Source organism: Parus major, chromosome 12, assembly GCF_001522545.3.
Source record: "Parus major isolate Abel chromosome 12, Parus_major1.1, whole genome shotgun sequence".
NCBI classification, from domain to species: Eukaryota; Metazoa; Chordata; class Aves; order Passeriformes; family Paridae; genus Parus; species Parus major.
In genome coordinates, this window is record NC_031781.1 from 5,844,636 (window position 1) to 5,859,278 (window position 14,643).

A 14,643-nucleotide genomic window follows, 5' to 3' on the forward strand; every position below is an offset into this window, starting at 1 on the left:
AGCAGTGATAGCTGGTTGAACCACACACCACATCCTTGCAATTGTTTCTATTACTCACAATTGACTTATTTATTAAATTTCAGCTTGCCAAGCCTTGCCAGGAGATGAGCAAGAACCCTGTCACCCCTCCTTGCTGTTGATCAGAGTGGCAGAAGGCAGGTGAGTAGGCTGCAAGTCTGAGCTGTGAAACAGTCCCAGCAATTTTGTAAGTTCATGCTTTCTCCAGCAGCCAAGCTCCCTTGCATCTACACACTAGGGCTTGATTCCTGGGAAGCAAAATCTTGAATTGCAACAGAAATCAGAAGGGAAAGTAGATGCAAACAAACACGGAATTAATTTGGGATTTTAGACAAGTATTTCCATAGACTTGCTTGCTTGGCATGGCACCAGGTGCAGTGCCCACACCAACCCTTACTTGCAGATGTACCTAAGAGCCATCCATAACACCAAAGTGAAGTGCCTCTAGATGCAAGGAACTCCTCTTGTGGGGGATTTCCTAGGCTTAGAACAAACAGCCTGATAGCTTCTGGCTGCTTCAGAGGCCCAACCCACCATCTTGTGCCTCACAAACGCTTCTCTGACAAAAGACTTTGACTCCTTGCTTTCAAAGGGGAACAAACAGAAGGCAAGTTCAGACAAGGCTCATGGCTGCTTGCCCAGCCAGGCCCCAGCTAGTCCTTCATAGTAAATATTTGTTCTTAATTACACTGCCGTTTGCCCCAGGAGCTTGCCTGCAATCTGTAGGAGGGAGGGGGATTATGTTGTTGATAGGTAAATAATAGCTCTTTCATCCAGAGAACCCAGTGCATTTTCCAGAGATGAAAGCCTCCTGAATGCTTTCCCCATAGGTTGGGGTAAAGATTTTAAATCTTTGTCCCACTCAAGGACATGCCACAAACTCCCACATTCGGTTCAGAGAGAGTGAGCTTGGAGCTCCACTGTGACAGCTCCCTCTCCAGCCTTGCTTCGAGCTGGAGTCAAGCAGGAGAGGCTCATCTCTGGCAGCGTGGGTTAGGCAGGGTCTGGTCAGCCATTGGAATGTGACAGGAGGACAGAGTCTGCTGCTGACCAGCAGCACCCAGCACATGCTGCTCTCCATGTTCTGCCATGCCTGCTCATCACCCTGAAGCCAGGAATGAACTCCATCCCTCTTGGTCCCTACATCCTGCTTCTGCCCAGCTCACAGCCATGCTGCTTCCTGCCCAGCTCCTGTCTCGAGAGCTCCCAAGGTAGGGCGAGGCACTGTCCAAGCACAGAGCAGCCATGTGAAGCAATCCCACAGACAACATGTGGGAAGCAGCCAGTTCTCACTCTCCACAAAAACCAGCAAGTGTGAGTTTTGATCTTCTGGCACTCAGCTTCCAAAACATCAAAATTACAAATATTTATCAGCAGGACTAAAGGAAATGTAAGCGAGACAGGAGACCTCTGCTCTGTCTGAGGAGGAAGTGAGAAGTGACTTCCTCCCACCCACCATGAGAAAACCTCTCTGACTCTGGGAGGCATTCCCCCTCTCCCCAAACCACCAAGCTAATGTCACTGCCAAAGCATCCAGCAACTCAGAGTCAAACTAACTTCAACCACACATTACCCATTTCTTCCATAAAGAGGAAAACCAAACAAAAACAGTAACAAGAAAACCTCAGGCAATCAAAACTGGTATCTGACCATGGTACAGCTCCTGCATTCCTAATCCCCTCCCAGTTACTGAGCCCAGCACAGAGCACAGAGGATAAATGCCTGTGAATACCAGAAACAAAAGGAGCCTTCAAATGCTCTGAACTTTTAGGGGAGAGCCAGACATGCAGAAGTCTGACACTATAATATTTAAAAATCTAAGATAAACTGCACTCCTTTCCTCCCACATTCAGCCCATCATTCATAACAGATTTTTTGCAAGTCCCAGCCAGACAGAAGCAGTTACAGGACTGATGCTGTACTTCTCATGCTCAGGAAAGCAACACAAACCTTCCAGCACCACCTCTGCTCTCTTGCCCTCCCTGTCTTATCATGTACGAGCAGATTTGCCAGGCTTGGATTTGATCCTCCTTCTAAACATCATCCAGGCCTTTTATTTTTCTTTGCTCTAAACTCTGCTTAAAAGAAAAAAGTATTGTCATTCTCTGCTCCCAGCTGTAAAGGGCTGACCTGAAATCTGTTGCCAGCATGCAAATAATATTTGTATGGTTCCATTGTAACTTCATTCATCTCTCTACTGCAAAACTTGAATCATTTAGCATTTCCCCCCTCTTACCCAAGGGCTTCAAGTTCCTAGACAGAAATTTAATGAAGCCTCTGAAAACCCCAGTCCAATATCCTCTGTTAACACCCCTGTATTGAGCTGGAGCTTTTCAGCTTGACCCACGTATGAAATCATCTGTGATGAGAGCAGCAGAAAAGAGGAAGATTTGTTCCATGCATCCTCCCCTTTACAGCCCCAACACCATGAGAGTTCAGACAAATGGTTCATTGGATTATGCCCAATAAAGGACAGCACTGGAGCTACGGGACCAGAAATGTAACTGGTGTCAAGTCTTTCCTCTGGTATGTTGCTGTGTCCTACCCACCTGAATCGCTTTATTACATCCTTTAGATGTTGACTTTGCTTCCTGCCACTAAATTCGTCAGACAGGCTTCCTTGCTATTATGGTAGTTACAAGGTACATGGTTAGAGGCACATTTTATAGTGTGCCTAAACAAGGAGTTAAACCTATAAATCTATGTAAGAAGCACATTGCATTTAGAATAAGAAGTGAGCAAGGAGGGAACTCCTGAAAGGCCACTTTCAAACCATCCTTGTTTATCCCTGACTGAGGCCATGCCTTTAACACAAGTCTGCCAACAAGTCCTAAATCACCTGTAGCCCTAAATCACCTGTAAAAGCAAAAGGCACCTTAAAACCAAAAGCACTGGTAGGTCTGTATTTCTTGCCAAGAGTCCTACTCCAAAGCTTTCCAAAACTAAATCACCAGCTTACAACCTTGTCAAAGATGAAAAATCTTGGATTTGAGGTTAATATGTATTGCTTCTTTTGAAAGGGGAGTGAAGGCAGCCAGGGTGCTTAAATATGTTTACATACAAAAGGTTGAATCCTACAGAGAAATTTCCAACAAAACAAATTACTTTCAGTTTAATGTTTTAGGTTTTTTTCCTTTTCTGATGCAGGACAAACCACCTTTAAATGCTAGCAACAAGAAGGAAGGGTGTTTCTCCTAACTCTGCTCTCTAACACAGATGCAGAGTACTGCTGGGGAAGCAGAGAACAGGGTTGAGTAGATTTCTCATCAAAACCTGTAATCCTGAAAAGAACTATTAGGCAACAGCTGCTATTGGTGACTTCTGGAGTGAACTCACCTTGAGACCAAAGCAAAAAGCCCAGGCTCTTGATCCTTAAAAGTCCCTTGAAATAATGAGAGGAAGGATGCACATATATTTAAGTTAATTCATTCAGAGTCTAGGTGCACACCCCCTTTACCTTCAGCCATACAGAGCATAAATATTCACCAGGGAATGGAGCAGGGCAGGGGAGACCAGAAGAAACACTGCACATCTTGTGAGTCACAGCAAGCCATAACAGAGGATTCATTAACTGGATTCAGGTGATCCTATTAGCTTTGCAATTGCTGCACATCAGGCTGCAGAGTAATTAGGGCTGCAATTCAGAAAGATTTACCAGAACATTTTTTATTAAAACACAGTGGTTGTTAATCAGTCTGACTAAAGCCTTCAGAGCTATTAGCCTGCTGCACAGAAGTCGTAATTACTTCATCCACTGGGGAAGAAGGCATCAAAGAAATTGCCTGGGATCATCTGCAGTTTTAGAGGACCAAAGGAAGACTGAGGAATTTAATGGGACATCTCCCTTTGGCATCACCACAGGTTTTTGATCAAGTTTCCAAGTGGAGCATTTGAAAGGCCATCAGAGTATGTAAGAACATCAAGCCTACACAGGAAGGATTTGCCATCGGAAGTATGCCAAGGCAACACCCACAGGTATTAGTTGACTCAGAGTTACTGTATAAGTCCTAATTACTGCCTAAAAGTTTAGTGGTCCACCTGAATTACATGATCTCTATCTGCTGAGGATGTTTGGCCACCCTGCAGCATCTCAGAGAAGCAGGGCCCACATTTCCTCTTCCGGAGGTAGAGCATTTTTCAGTACAGACAGACTCAACCACTCCGGAGAGGGGTAAAGGGCATCTCCTACCACAGCAATGAAGCACCATCAGAACTCCTGGGTTTCCCAGTGTACAGCCAGCCATGGAATATCAGGATACATTCCAGCTTCAGTCCCTGACCTGACTTCCATCAGGTTAAGGCAGGTTTGATTCAGGTGACAGACACCTGGCCTCAACTCTTGCCACAGGACTGAGAAAGAACGAAGTATCTGGGCACCTGCTGCCTGGCCCTGCTCTGCTTCCCAGACACTGCACACACAGCACTGCACAAGAGCAGGGCGGGCAGAGGCACCAACACAGGCCAGAGAAGAAATTACTTCCCTCTCCATTTCTTCAGACCAGACTTGGTCAGTGTAGCACAGAGGGCTCTGCGAGTCAGGCTGACCCTCCTCTGCCACCTGCACTGTCCATCCCCTTTTCTAGCCCACTTTGCTCAGAGATTTACTAGCAATACACAGAACATCCTCTCCCAGTTTTACCCCCACCATAGCAGCTGGGAGGCACACTCCTGCAGGGAGGGACCCAGCAAGCTCCACTGCCCAGCTGATAGACCATGAGACCAGACTGTGATAGCTCCTCCGCAGGGAACCCTGCCAGACCCTCCAAAACCAACACCCTCGCCCATATTAAGCAATGCAGTTTATCAACAGTCAAAAGGGAAGCTCAGAAAGGAGAACATGATAAAAATGCAAGTGGAAATACGTGTGCACACACGGGCTGTGAGGACACAGGACTAACACTGGGTCAATGACAAGTAGCTAGCCAAGATCTGTTTGTTAACCAGGCATCTTCAGAAGAAATGCTTTGATTTATATGCTCTACAGAGCCAGGAGTTTGATGGATTCTGAATAATTGCCCCAGTGCCCAGGCTGGGCTTGTGCCAGTGGGAATAGCCCAGTGGACTTCTGACAGGGTCTCTCAGAAATGTCCTGCTCAGACACACAGCACAGAAAGCATAAAGGAGTTTCTAACCTGTGCAGGCTTTACTTCTTAGATGACTATTCCATTTTAATAAGTGAGCTAAATTAACATGTTAAATATCTTACTGTTCCAAGGGGAGAAGGTAGGGGAGGTTTTGCCAGCTTCCCCTCCTTGAGCACTTCAAACACTTTTTCACATCCGCCCTACAGGGAAGCCTGTACAGTGTCCAAACCTGGGGTAGGCTTTGCATCATTAGCCATGGGCAACACCTAGCACAGGACTAATGATGTAATGCAAATAATGAAACATAAAATCATGGTTGGCAGTTGATAGAAGAAGGGAGTTGGTTGGAACAGCTCATAGTGACAGTTTGTTCTTCCTTTGCCCTAATTCAAGTTGCAGAGAGGAAAAGTGCTGTCCTGCCTAGCTGCATCCCAGTGCAGCACAGACAAGGACCCCTTCAAACTTCCAGACCAAAGAAATTCCTTGATGACTGTCTGACCAACTGCAGGGGATAATTGCCTGGCTCTGATCTGCTGACATCCTGCTGGAAGGGGTTAAAAAGATTTTAAAAAAAAGACACCACAAGAACTTCTCAAGTTTTTTTCAAGTAAAGCAATAAAAATAGATCTGATCTTTATAAACCATCAATACTGAGCTTAACTGAACATTTTGCTCCACTGCAGCTGGACACTAGACCTTGGTGTACAACTTGGAGCCAAATGCTCATCAAATGATTGAACTCCTTTGTCAGTCAACAAATAGACCACAAACACACTTCAGTTTTGATGATTCTACTCATTGTGTTCAATTGCTCTGTTTAAATATTTCAGCTAATGGTTAATTCACCAATTTTTGGTTGCCCAAATCACATGGTGACTTCCCAACATAAGATCACATAAATCACATTAAATTTGGATTCCGAGAGGAAACAGCCTTAAGGAACTTGCTTTTCTAGACACTATTTATGGGTTACCTAACCACTGGTTTGAGGGTCCCTTCCATAATCAGTTTTTAAAATCTAGGCCAGAATTCTCTTTTATTTTAAAATTGAAAGTTGTGCAAAGGTTTCCAAATTACAGACTCATTCCAGTGACACTGCTGAGAATAAACTAATAACATTCCCATAAAGCTCTTAAATTTAAAGTGGTGCGTACACAGCTGGAAGCCCTCCGAGCTGTTTTCCTTTGAATCCTCCTGAGTTGTTTTTTCCCTGAAGGCTTCATTGAGATTTACTGGACATAAATAAAAAAGTTAAACATTTCTTCTTCTAGTACATCACATCAATTGATACTTGAATTACAGACCTTCCAGGACTAGAAGGTTTTGCATTCTTAAGGGACTATGTCTCCAAAATGAAGCTTTTTTTTTTGTATTTTTTCCTGTTTATGCTTTCATTGTGTTGCAGTTGTAGTTTGCTTTTTTTGTTTCCATGCACAGCAAGAAGCAATTTCAATTAACATATTACAATTCCTGTAAAGTTTCTCTACTTGGGGAAGGTAAACAGGAGGTTTATGGGGCAGAGGAAGAATAAAGAAACAGAATAAGGGTTATAAAGATGAAAAGTAAACAGGCTAAGCAGCTTCTTAAAAATCCTTTGCACAGAAGACACCTGTCTTCCAGCAGGCACAGGAGAAGCAGTGACATGGAAAAGCAAAAGGGGATACTGAGACCCAACAGCAACTCAAGAGTTTGTGAAAAGCCATTGGCTTTTATCAGAAAGGCACGCTAACAGCAAAACCACCCGTTCCTCTGCGCCCATGCCTGCAGGAAACATGATAAAAACCTTCACCAAAATATAAATAAGGAGTCAGGACTTGCCAGCTTGTTATTTTTTCTGACAGCTGTGCCAGAGGGGTGCTGCCCAGGCTCATGTCCCTGCTAACTGGGGCACCAGAGATAGTGGAGGGCAAAGATGGTGCCCACCCTAAACTCACTGTTTATTCTGGAGCTACGCACTTGAAGTCTTGTTTAGAGCCAGCCAGGAAAGGAGGAAGACAGACAGACTGGAGGCTGTGCTCTCCTTTCAAAGCTTTGCTCTGCTCACCAGGAACATCTGAATGCAGGCAATTGAAAGTGGTTCTCTGCTTTTTGGTGTTGTTTGTTGATCTGTATTCTTGTCCACCGTCCCTGGTAATGGAGCACACAGCAAAACTCACCACTTTTCCCACTCTGCTCTTCCAAACAGCAGTTCCCCCAAGCTCCAACACTGAGTGCTCAGCCAGGAGGGGCCTCCACTTTCAGGAAATAGATTACTTCCACCAAAGCTGCCTTAGTAGCAAGTTTAGTGAATGAAGAATGCCCTAAGGAGAAAGGAGACAAGTGAGAGTTTGGCACAGAGCATCCACCCCGCCCTGCTCACTGAGCACTTGTCCCTCCCAGTCCTGTGAAGAGCATTTACCACAGCTGCACCAGAGCTGGACCTGGAAGTCAGCCTGTCCTCCAACCCCACCCCAAGATCCTCCTGTGTGCTCCCCATCTCCCCTTGGCCAAGCCTTCTCTTCTTTAGTGCTTCCCACAGGGCAGGATGCTGCTGTCTGCATTTCTCCAGGGAACACCTTCCCAGGTAAGGATCAGTATCCCAGCAGTTGGGTACTCTGGCCTGACACCTTACTCCTATGTTCAGAGGAGGCGTTGGAGAAGAAGGCTGGGCCATGATGTCATGGTATGTTAAAAGCTCAGAGCTCAATCTTTCTGCTGGTGGCTGGGACCCAAGTCTGTTCACAGCCAGTGCAGGACATCCCTTTCCATCTGCCCCTTGCCTGGCTGAACACCCTGTAGCTGGTATGTTCCTTCCACAGCCAGCAGCACATGGACTCCCCTTCCTGCAGCATACCGGATCCCAACAGTACACACAAAACAAGAATTCTTGAATCTTCTTCCTCCAGCAAGCCTCAACTCACTCCAGTTCTTCTAGCTTCCTGAAATCCAGTGCCATGCCAGGTGGCTCAGGGCTTTGTGGGAATGTTGATCCCTTCAGCCTCACAGCTCTTCACTGCAGGCTGTCATCTGTAAGGGGTGAAAGGCCACACCGCAGCACCTGATCAGCAAAGCATTCCAACAGCCACACTGCAGAAAACCCAAGGTAAAAAACCAAAAACAAGGGTAGGCTTTGAGCTGTGAGAAGGTGTGGAGCATCTGACAAGGACTGACAGTAAACTCAGTGACCAGGCACAGCATTTCAGCAGTGACCGTGGAGAGCCCAGTCAATGTTTCCACACTAGACTGGTGACCAGGCAGTATTGAAGCACCGCTTATATAATTACAAGGTTAATAGATGTTACAAGCACATTACCAGGTGTCGTGACTTGCTGGAAGCACATCCCAGAAGATAGCAGAAGCAATTACACTCTGCTCACTATCCAGCTGTATCAACTACCTGTAGGCACTACTTAGCAACCCTTTATGAAAGAAAAGCACAAAGATGATCTGCTGTGCCCACATCACTGTGTATGTCCTCTGAGCCAGCCCTGCTCCCTGACAGAGTTTATCTTAAACAGAGCCCAAAAAAGAAACCCAAACCAGCCACCAGAGTCAAGCTGTGCACTGTCTGTAGTGAAGTTGAACCCTTGGATGACATAATCTGCCATGGTGGCAAGAAAACAACAGACAGCCAGCTGAGGAAGGACTGGAAGTTCACATGGCAGAACATGGTTGTTTTATTGGCTTTCAGGCAAAATATAATTATCCTGAGAGGGCCAGAAACAATAGGAAGTGGGAAATTAAGATACAGGTGGTATATAAACAGCTAAAAAGCCTTGTCCTCACTCACAGAGGAAGCATGGGAACTACTGTATCACTCGTCTTAGGCCAAGCTTTGCAAGATCTCCTGGACAAGCTGGACTACCCAAAAAGGACTGGAAGTTTCTAGGAAGTAGCAGGGGTTTGTATATCACTGTAGCTTCACAAACCTGGTCCAAGCAAGGCCTGTAAAGCTTCTGAGGGAAGAAGCAGTGATCAGCCCTGAGCTGGCCAACAAATAAAACATCATCATCACACACATGTGAGCAGGACAGAGAGTGAAAAGCCAAACGAGTCCAAACCCGCAAGGGCATGACGGCATTTTTCAGGAACTTGCAACACCACCTTCAGGGTGGGGATGAGCAACCAGTGTCCACACCTTGTTGCATGGTAGTCATTCACATGGGATCACGCTGGAACACCTGCTGTACGTGATTAAGAAGTTAGGGACCCTCACACCCCCCACAAAGGCGATTCACTTCTCACAAACAGGCACTGGCTCTCACCCTGTGTTGGAACAAAACACACAGGCATCACAGGCTCTGTGCGTGGTGCTGGGATGTGGACAGGACAGGCAGGAGGCAGCTCTTCAGTTTAACAGGTTAACTAAAAAGGTTCATAAAAGCAACTGTCTGTAGAGAACTCCCCACCACAAACAGCTTCAGCACACTCCACCCAGCCCACATGAAAGGTGACAGGCCAAGCCTTTGACTGATCCAGGCTCCAGCTATGGCTCTAGGTAGGGGGAAAGAAACACCCCACCCCAATAACCCACTTATACTAGAAGAAAAGATCTGTGGGTTTCTGCATTTTCAGCAATGCCATGCAACTTTAAATACCCAGTGGGTATATTAGCATGTCTGCTTCGGGAAGAAAGTCATACAGCCCTTTTCTCCTCCTTATTTCGTGTCTTATTCAAATAAAACCTGGGAAATTAAACACTCCATCCGTATACTGCCGCTTGAATCACTACATAGATGACAAAAAATTGCTTTTGAAAACACCTTTCCCTGTTTTTTTTTCCTCAGGTTACTCCTCCTCTGGTAACACAAAGCAGAATCTGTCTCTTCCCCTCTGCTGAAGCGGACATCAAACAGTAACTTCACCACATCATAAGTTACAATTCAGGCTACTCCTGGAAAAAGATGGTCCTTTCCTAACTAAATGCTAAAGCTCTCCTGGTACTTCTCTTCCTATTGTCTGTATCCAACCCTGTATTTATAAGATTAACCTCAAATTAGGACAGTTTCCTCATTCTTTCTTCACTCTTACTACAGCCTAGCTCCTGGGAATCTGATCCTATCTTCCACAGAGGTTCCTCCCTGTTGATAGGAAATATCTAGTGTATGTGGGCAGGAAGCACCAACAGAGGATAATGAGGATTAAGAGAGAGTCCTTGTTAGGACTTATCACCACAGCAGATCAGGAGACTCAGTGGGCCATTTGATCAACAGGAACATTAAGAACTGTCTCACACTCCCACACAGTGTCTCGCCCCACTGCGGTGTGTGTTGAAGTAGCACACGAGGGCTTTGAGGGCAGGATGAGTTGGCCTGACCCATCCAGCTACTTCCACGTCAGCCAGCTCTCCTTTACCAGAAGCACAGTACTTAGGGAGTGATGGGAGAGGACAGGTTAAAGAAATAAAATCCTTCTGGACTTGGTTTCCTGCCCAAATGTTTCTCAGAGGATACAAGAGGCAGGTCTGGTGACCCAGGCAATGGCTTTCCATCACCTAAGGTTTCTGTCCATTTCAGAGTGACTGGTGCTGGTGAAGAACAATATGGTTCTGTTGGTTCAAAGACCTTCTCTTTGCTTAGGCTGTCTGCAATGTCCTTTTCAGATATCAGATGTACAACAGCCTCAGGAGTCTTCTCCAGCCATGCACTTCAGTAGCTCTGTTTACTGAGAGAGCACAGTATCTGCAAGTTCCACAAAAGCTCTTCACACACACACAATCACAGAGTGCCACACAGCTTATTCTAGGGCAGCAATTTTTTTGAAAAGCAGAGGAATTACAGCCAATAACTACTGTTGGATCAAGCTTGTTGTCCTATTTCCTACAGTACTTAACAGCAGAACCAAGTGAAGAGTGTAAGAAGGGGCCACGCAGCTATGTAGCCTGTAACTATGTTACATTACTAATGCCTGCCCAGGCTCCAGCTCTTTGCAGATGTGGGATTTTCTCAACAAGATACTGTGGATGGAAATTTAAAAGCACTCAATGGATTTTCCTTGCATTAGTTATTCTAATTCCCTCCAAACCCCCAAACACTTTTGTTCACCATAGAGTCATACAATGCATTTATCCAGTTTGTTCTTAGCTCTTTTTCAAGAGATTGACTGGTTGGGGTTTTTTTGACCATGCTCAGAATCAAGCCTTGCTCCCACAGCACAGTTCATTGCACTTCTGAGATCTCTCTCCCTTGTGACATTATCCCATTTTGAAATGGATTGGTTTGCTTTTCTCAGCATCATATGCTACAACCCCACCACTCCATATTGCAAGCACTTCCTACAGCAATTCAGTGCACCTTTTGGATTTTGCTACTCTGAACACTCAAGAGAAAACTTCACCTGCTGCTTATTCCTCTTTTTAATTAACAGACACATTCAACAGGTTTGGCTCTTCACAGGCCCTTGTTGTGTCTGACTGATGCCAATTCTCACTGGGAAAGCTCACCTCTCTGCCTTTATTTCTCATCTTTTGGCTTATTATTTACTCAGCAGAGACCCCCTGATGAGATGTCCTAAAACCCCAAAAGCACAACAGGACCTCTGGCCATGGTCCAACCATCCATGGAGTATCTTGAAAAAAAACCTATTTTTCCATCTGGTCTCTCAGCCCAACTCCTCATCTTCCAGGCTTTCAATAATGTTCTCCAGGAAGTGTCAGTGAGGAAAGGAGAAGAGCTGCAGCCCAGGCCCATCACAGTCCTTAATGCCAGGACCCACATGAGGCAATGGAGCAGCCAGGCAAGGAGGCTGAACTCCTCTGGCTGAGCATCCTCACCTTTGCTGAGCTCAGCCTAAGAAATTTCTGACCACCCCAAGAAATTTCTGGAGTTCAATTTCTTTTTCCTTGGGGGAGCTTGAACTGGTCCCCACAGAAACACTACCAGGACTTCCTCCTGCAATGCCCTTTGGCAGCCAAAAAAAAAGGCTCATTAGTCAGCAACCCAACTTGTTCCCAAAGCCTGGAAAACATCTAGAAAGAGAAAATAAAAGTGGTTCTTCCTATTATCCCTTTCACCGGATACTATTCCATAATCCATGGAGATTAACAAAGTGCAGCTTTTTCCTCATAGTAGCAATCTCCCATCTTGCTACCCATCACCAGCTCCTCCCTAGATTGTCCCTGTGGATTTCAGTCTTCAATCCCCAATCACACCATGTTTTTGCAAAGGGCACCTTCGGCCTCCTCCACCCCAGAGCTCCCTGTGTTCCAGCATCCAGAGAACAAGCCTCAGGAAAAGCACCTTCCTCTTCTTCCACAGGGAGAGGCCGATTGCTTCAGATAATGGCATTAAGTGAACAAGTCGGACACTGAGCAGCAAGATTAGTTCCCACAAAGACTGGGTAGTAATGAGAGTGGTTAAAGACAGGTAATGAGTGGGTGGCACCTGTCAGCTTCATAATGTAGATTATAATTTGTTTATTACTCTTGCTGCTGCTTTCGCTGCTGTTGGAATGCAATTAATTAATAGCACCGATGAGCCCTGCCGAGTATCTGTCATCCCTGACCTACAAACATCCCTGGGCTGCCACTGCACAAGCAGCAGCACTGGACGTGTGGTGGCATCTCAGGGACAGTAGGAAGGATCCTGCAGGTCAGGGAGAAAAGAATTTGATAAACAAACCCAAATGCTTCCCCATAAGGAAGAGGCTTTAATCTGGAGATTAAAGGACCATCATCCAGAGTTTTGCTAACTGGAAACTGTATCTCAAGGAAAGCATTGATTCTGTGTGCCGGCAAACTGCAGGTTCAAATATGACTGACTTTGTTTTATTAAAAATACCAACATTCATAAGCCTTCCTTCATGCACACACACTTCATGTACCTGTCTCCACTTTTACCAGGTTTAAAATTAGGCTGGAAATTTCTCTAAGTTGCCTGAGCGGCTGGCAACACAGGAAAGTAACAAGCTGGCTGTTCTGGGCTTTTTCAGATACAGGGTTTTTGCAGATCAGGCCTTTATTTGAACCCACATCAGCGTAGCACCCCTCAACACCAGTGTCTTCACCATGTCCTGCTGCAGGACTTGCAGGATGGAGGCAGCCACGGTGAACCAAGAGCATCAGCCTCACTAAATTTCAATAATAACTCTCCTTCCCTCCCCAAAACACTTAAATCCTTCCCCTTGCAAAGAAAAATACACTGCAGGTTCATAAATAAAAAACAGCAGTGAACTTGAGCACTGAACTGCACTATCAGTGCATGTTTGGGCACAAGCTAATGCCCACTGAAGTCAGCAGAAGTTTGGAAAGACAAAACACCTCCCACACAAAGGAGAGACAGAGGAAGCAGTCAGAGCTGCCAGGCAGATAAGCTGCCTGTCAGAACAGGCTTGGACTGTCCTAGCAGGAAGATGTCCAATGAGAGGGAAAGCTATTTGGGGAATGAATGAATAGTGAAGCTTCTTGTTAAAAAAAACAACAAAAACTAAAAAAAAACAAGCACCAAACAACAACAACAAAAAAACAACAACCACCAACCGAAAACCCAACCAAAAAAAACTCACAAGATTTTCCCAAACATTTCTCACTCTCAGCTTTCTGCCAAGAGGATGCAAGGCCAAGACATGCAGGAGCCTGTCTGAAGCTCTAGCACAGGATTACTCAAAGACAACAGCTGGAATGGGGGCAGAGGGAAGGTGAAGAATGGCAGAGAGGATGCAGAGATGGAGCTGAGAGCAAAGCTGATCCTTGTTCTGTCAGAGGAGAGGGCAGCTTTCTGCAGGCTCAGCACCCTGAATCCTGTCAAACTCTCTCCCAGCACCTCGCTTTGCACAGCTCTGAGAAGATCCTGCTTGGCTCTTGGGACTGTGATCCTGCCTGGACCACTGCCTGCTCCAAGCAGCAGGGAATCAGCCACCCAGGGAGAGGAAATGGCAAATTTAGAGTAAGATCCAAACAAATTGCATCACTAGAGTAGGGCTGTAAATCTTTCACCAGGTACTGAGCAGTTCACTGCCAGGATAAATGCATGGGAAAATGATGGGTTCAATTCAGAGCCACATTGGCAAAAGGAAGGAGAGTGCTAATCCCTCTAACTGCATCCCCTCTACATAATTCAATTCAAAATCTCCCAAACAGAAAAATGCTGTGCTTTTAGGATGCAATCAAACCTCAGAACTCAGTTTCCCCTGGCACAGGGCTTTCACTAATGCTGTATCAGTTACCAGGGTCTCACCAAAGCACCAGTCTGCTCCCTCCCATTTTTTGCAGGGCTTATCACAACAATTCACCTCCTGGAAGAAAGCAAGGCAAAACCACAAGTCAAACTGGAGTAGTTCTTTACAAGAAAATGAAAGAAAAGAGAAGAAAAAGACAACACAGACCAGAAACAAAGAGTAAATTTCATGGAAGCAAAACCCCAAATCATGAAGAATCTGCCCCTAAGGCAGTGATGGGAGATGAGAAGTGCAGGATTGCAGAGACTTTCAAAATAAAGCAGTGAAAAACCCAGCAAACAGCTTTACATAAGCCAGATGTTTCTCTAGGGAAAGAAAGTAGGAAAATAAATCTGTCTGAATTCTCCTTTTTCCCCAGACTTGGGTCCCTCACTAGATATTTCTTAGA

At 45.5% G+C, this 14,643-nt stretch overlaps 1 long non-coding RNA gene across 1 annotated transcript in view; it reads right to left on the bottom strand.

Annotated features, from left to right (window-relative positions):
- The window catches only part of LOC107210415, a 115,444-nt gene extending 107,976 nt beyond the window's left edge, over positions 1–7,468 (bottom strand). Inside the window, exon 1 of the long non-coding RNA XR_004499180.1 lies at positions 7,259–7,468. This is a non-coding gene — a long non-coding RNA (uncharacterized LOC107210415). The remainder of the gene's footprint in view (positions 1–7,258) is intronic.
- Positions 7,469–14,643: the final 7,175 nt, after the last annotated feature.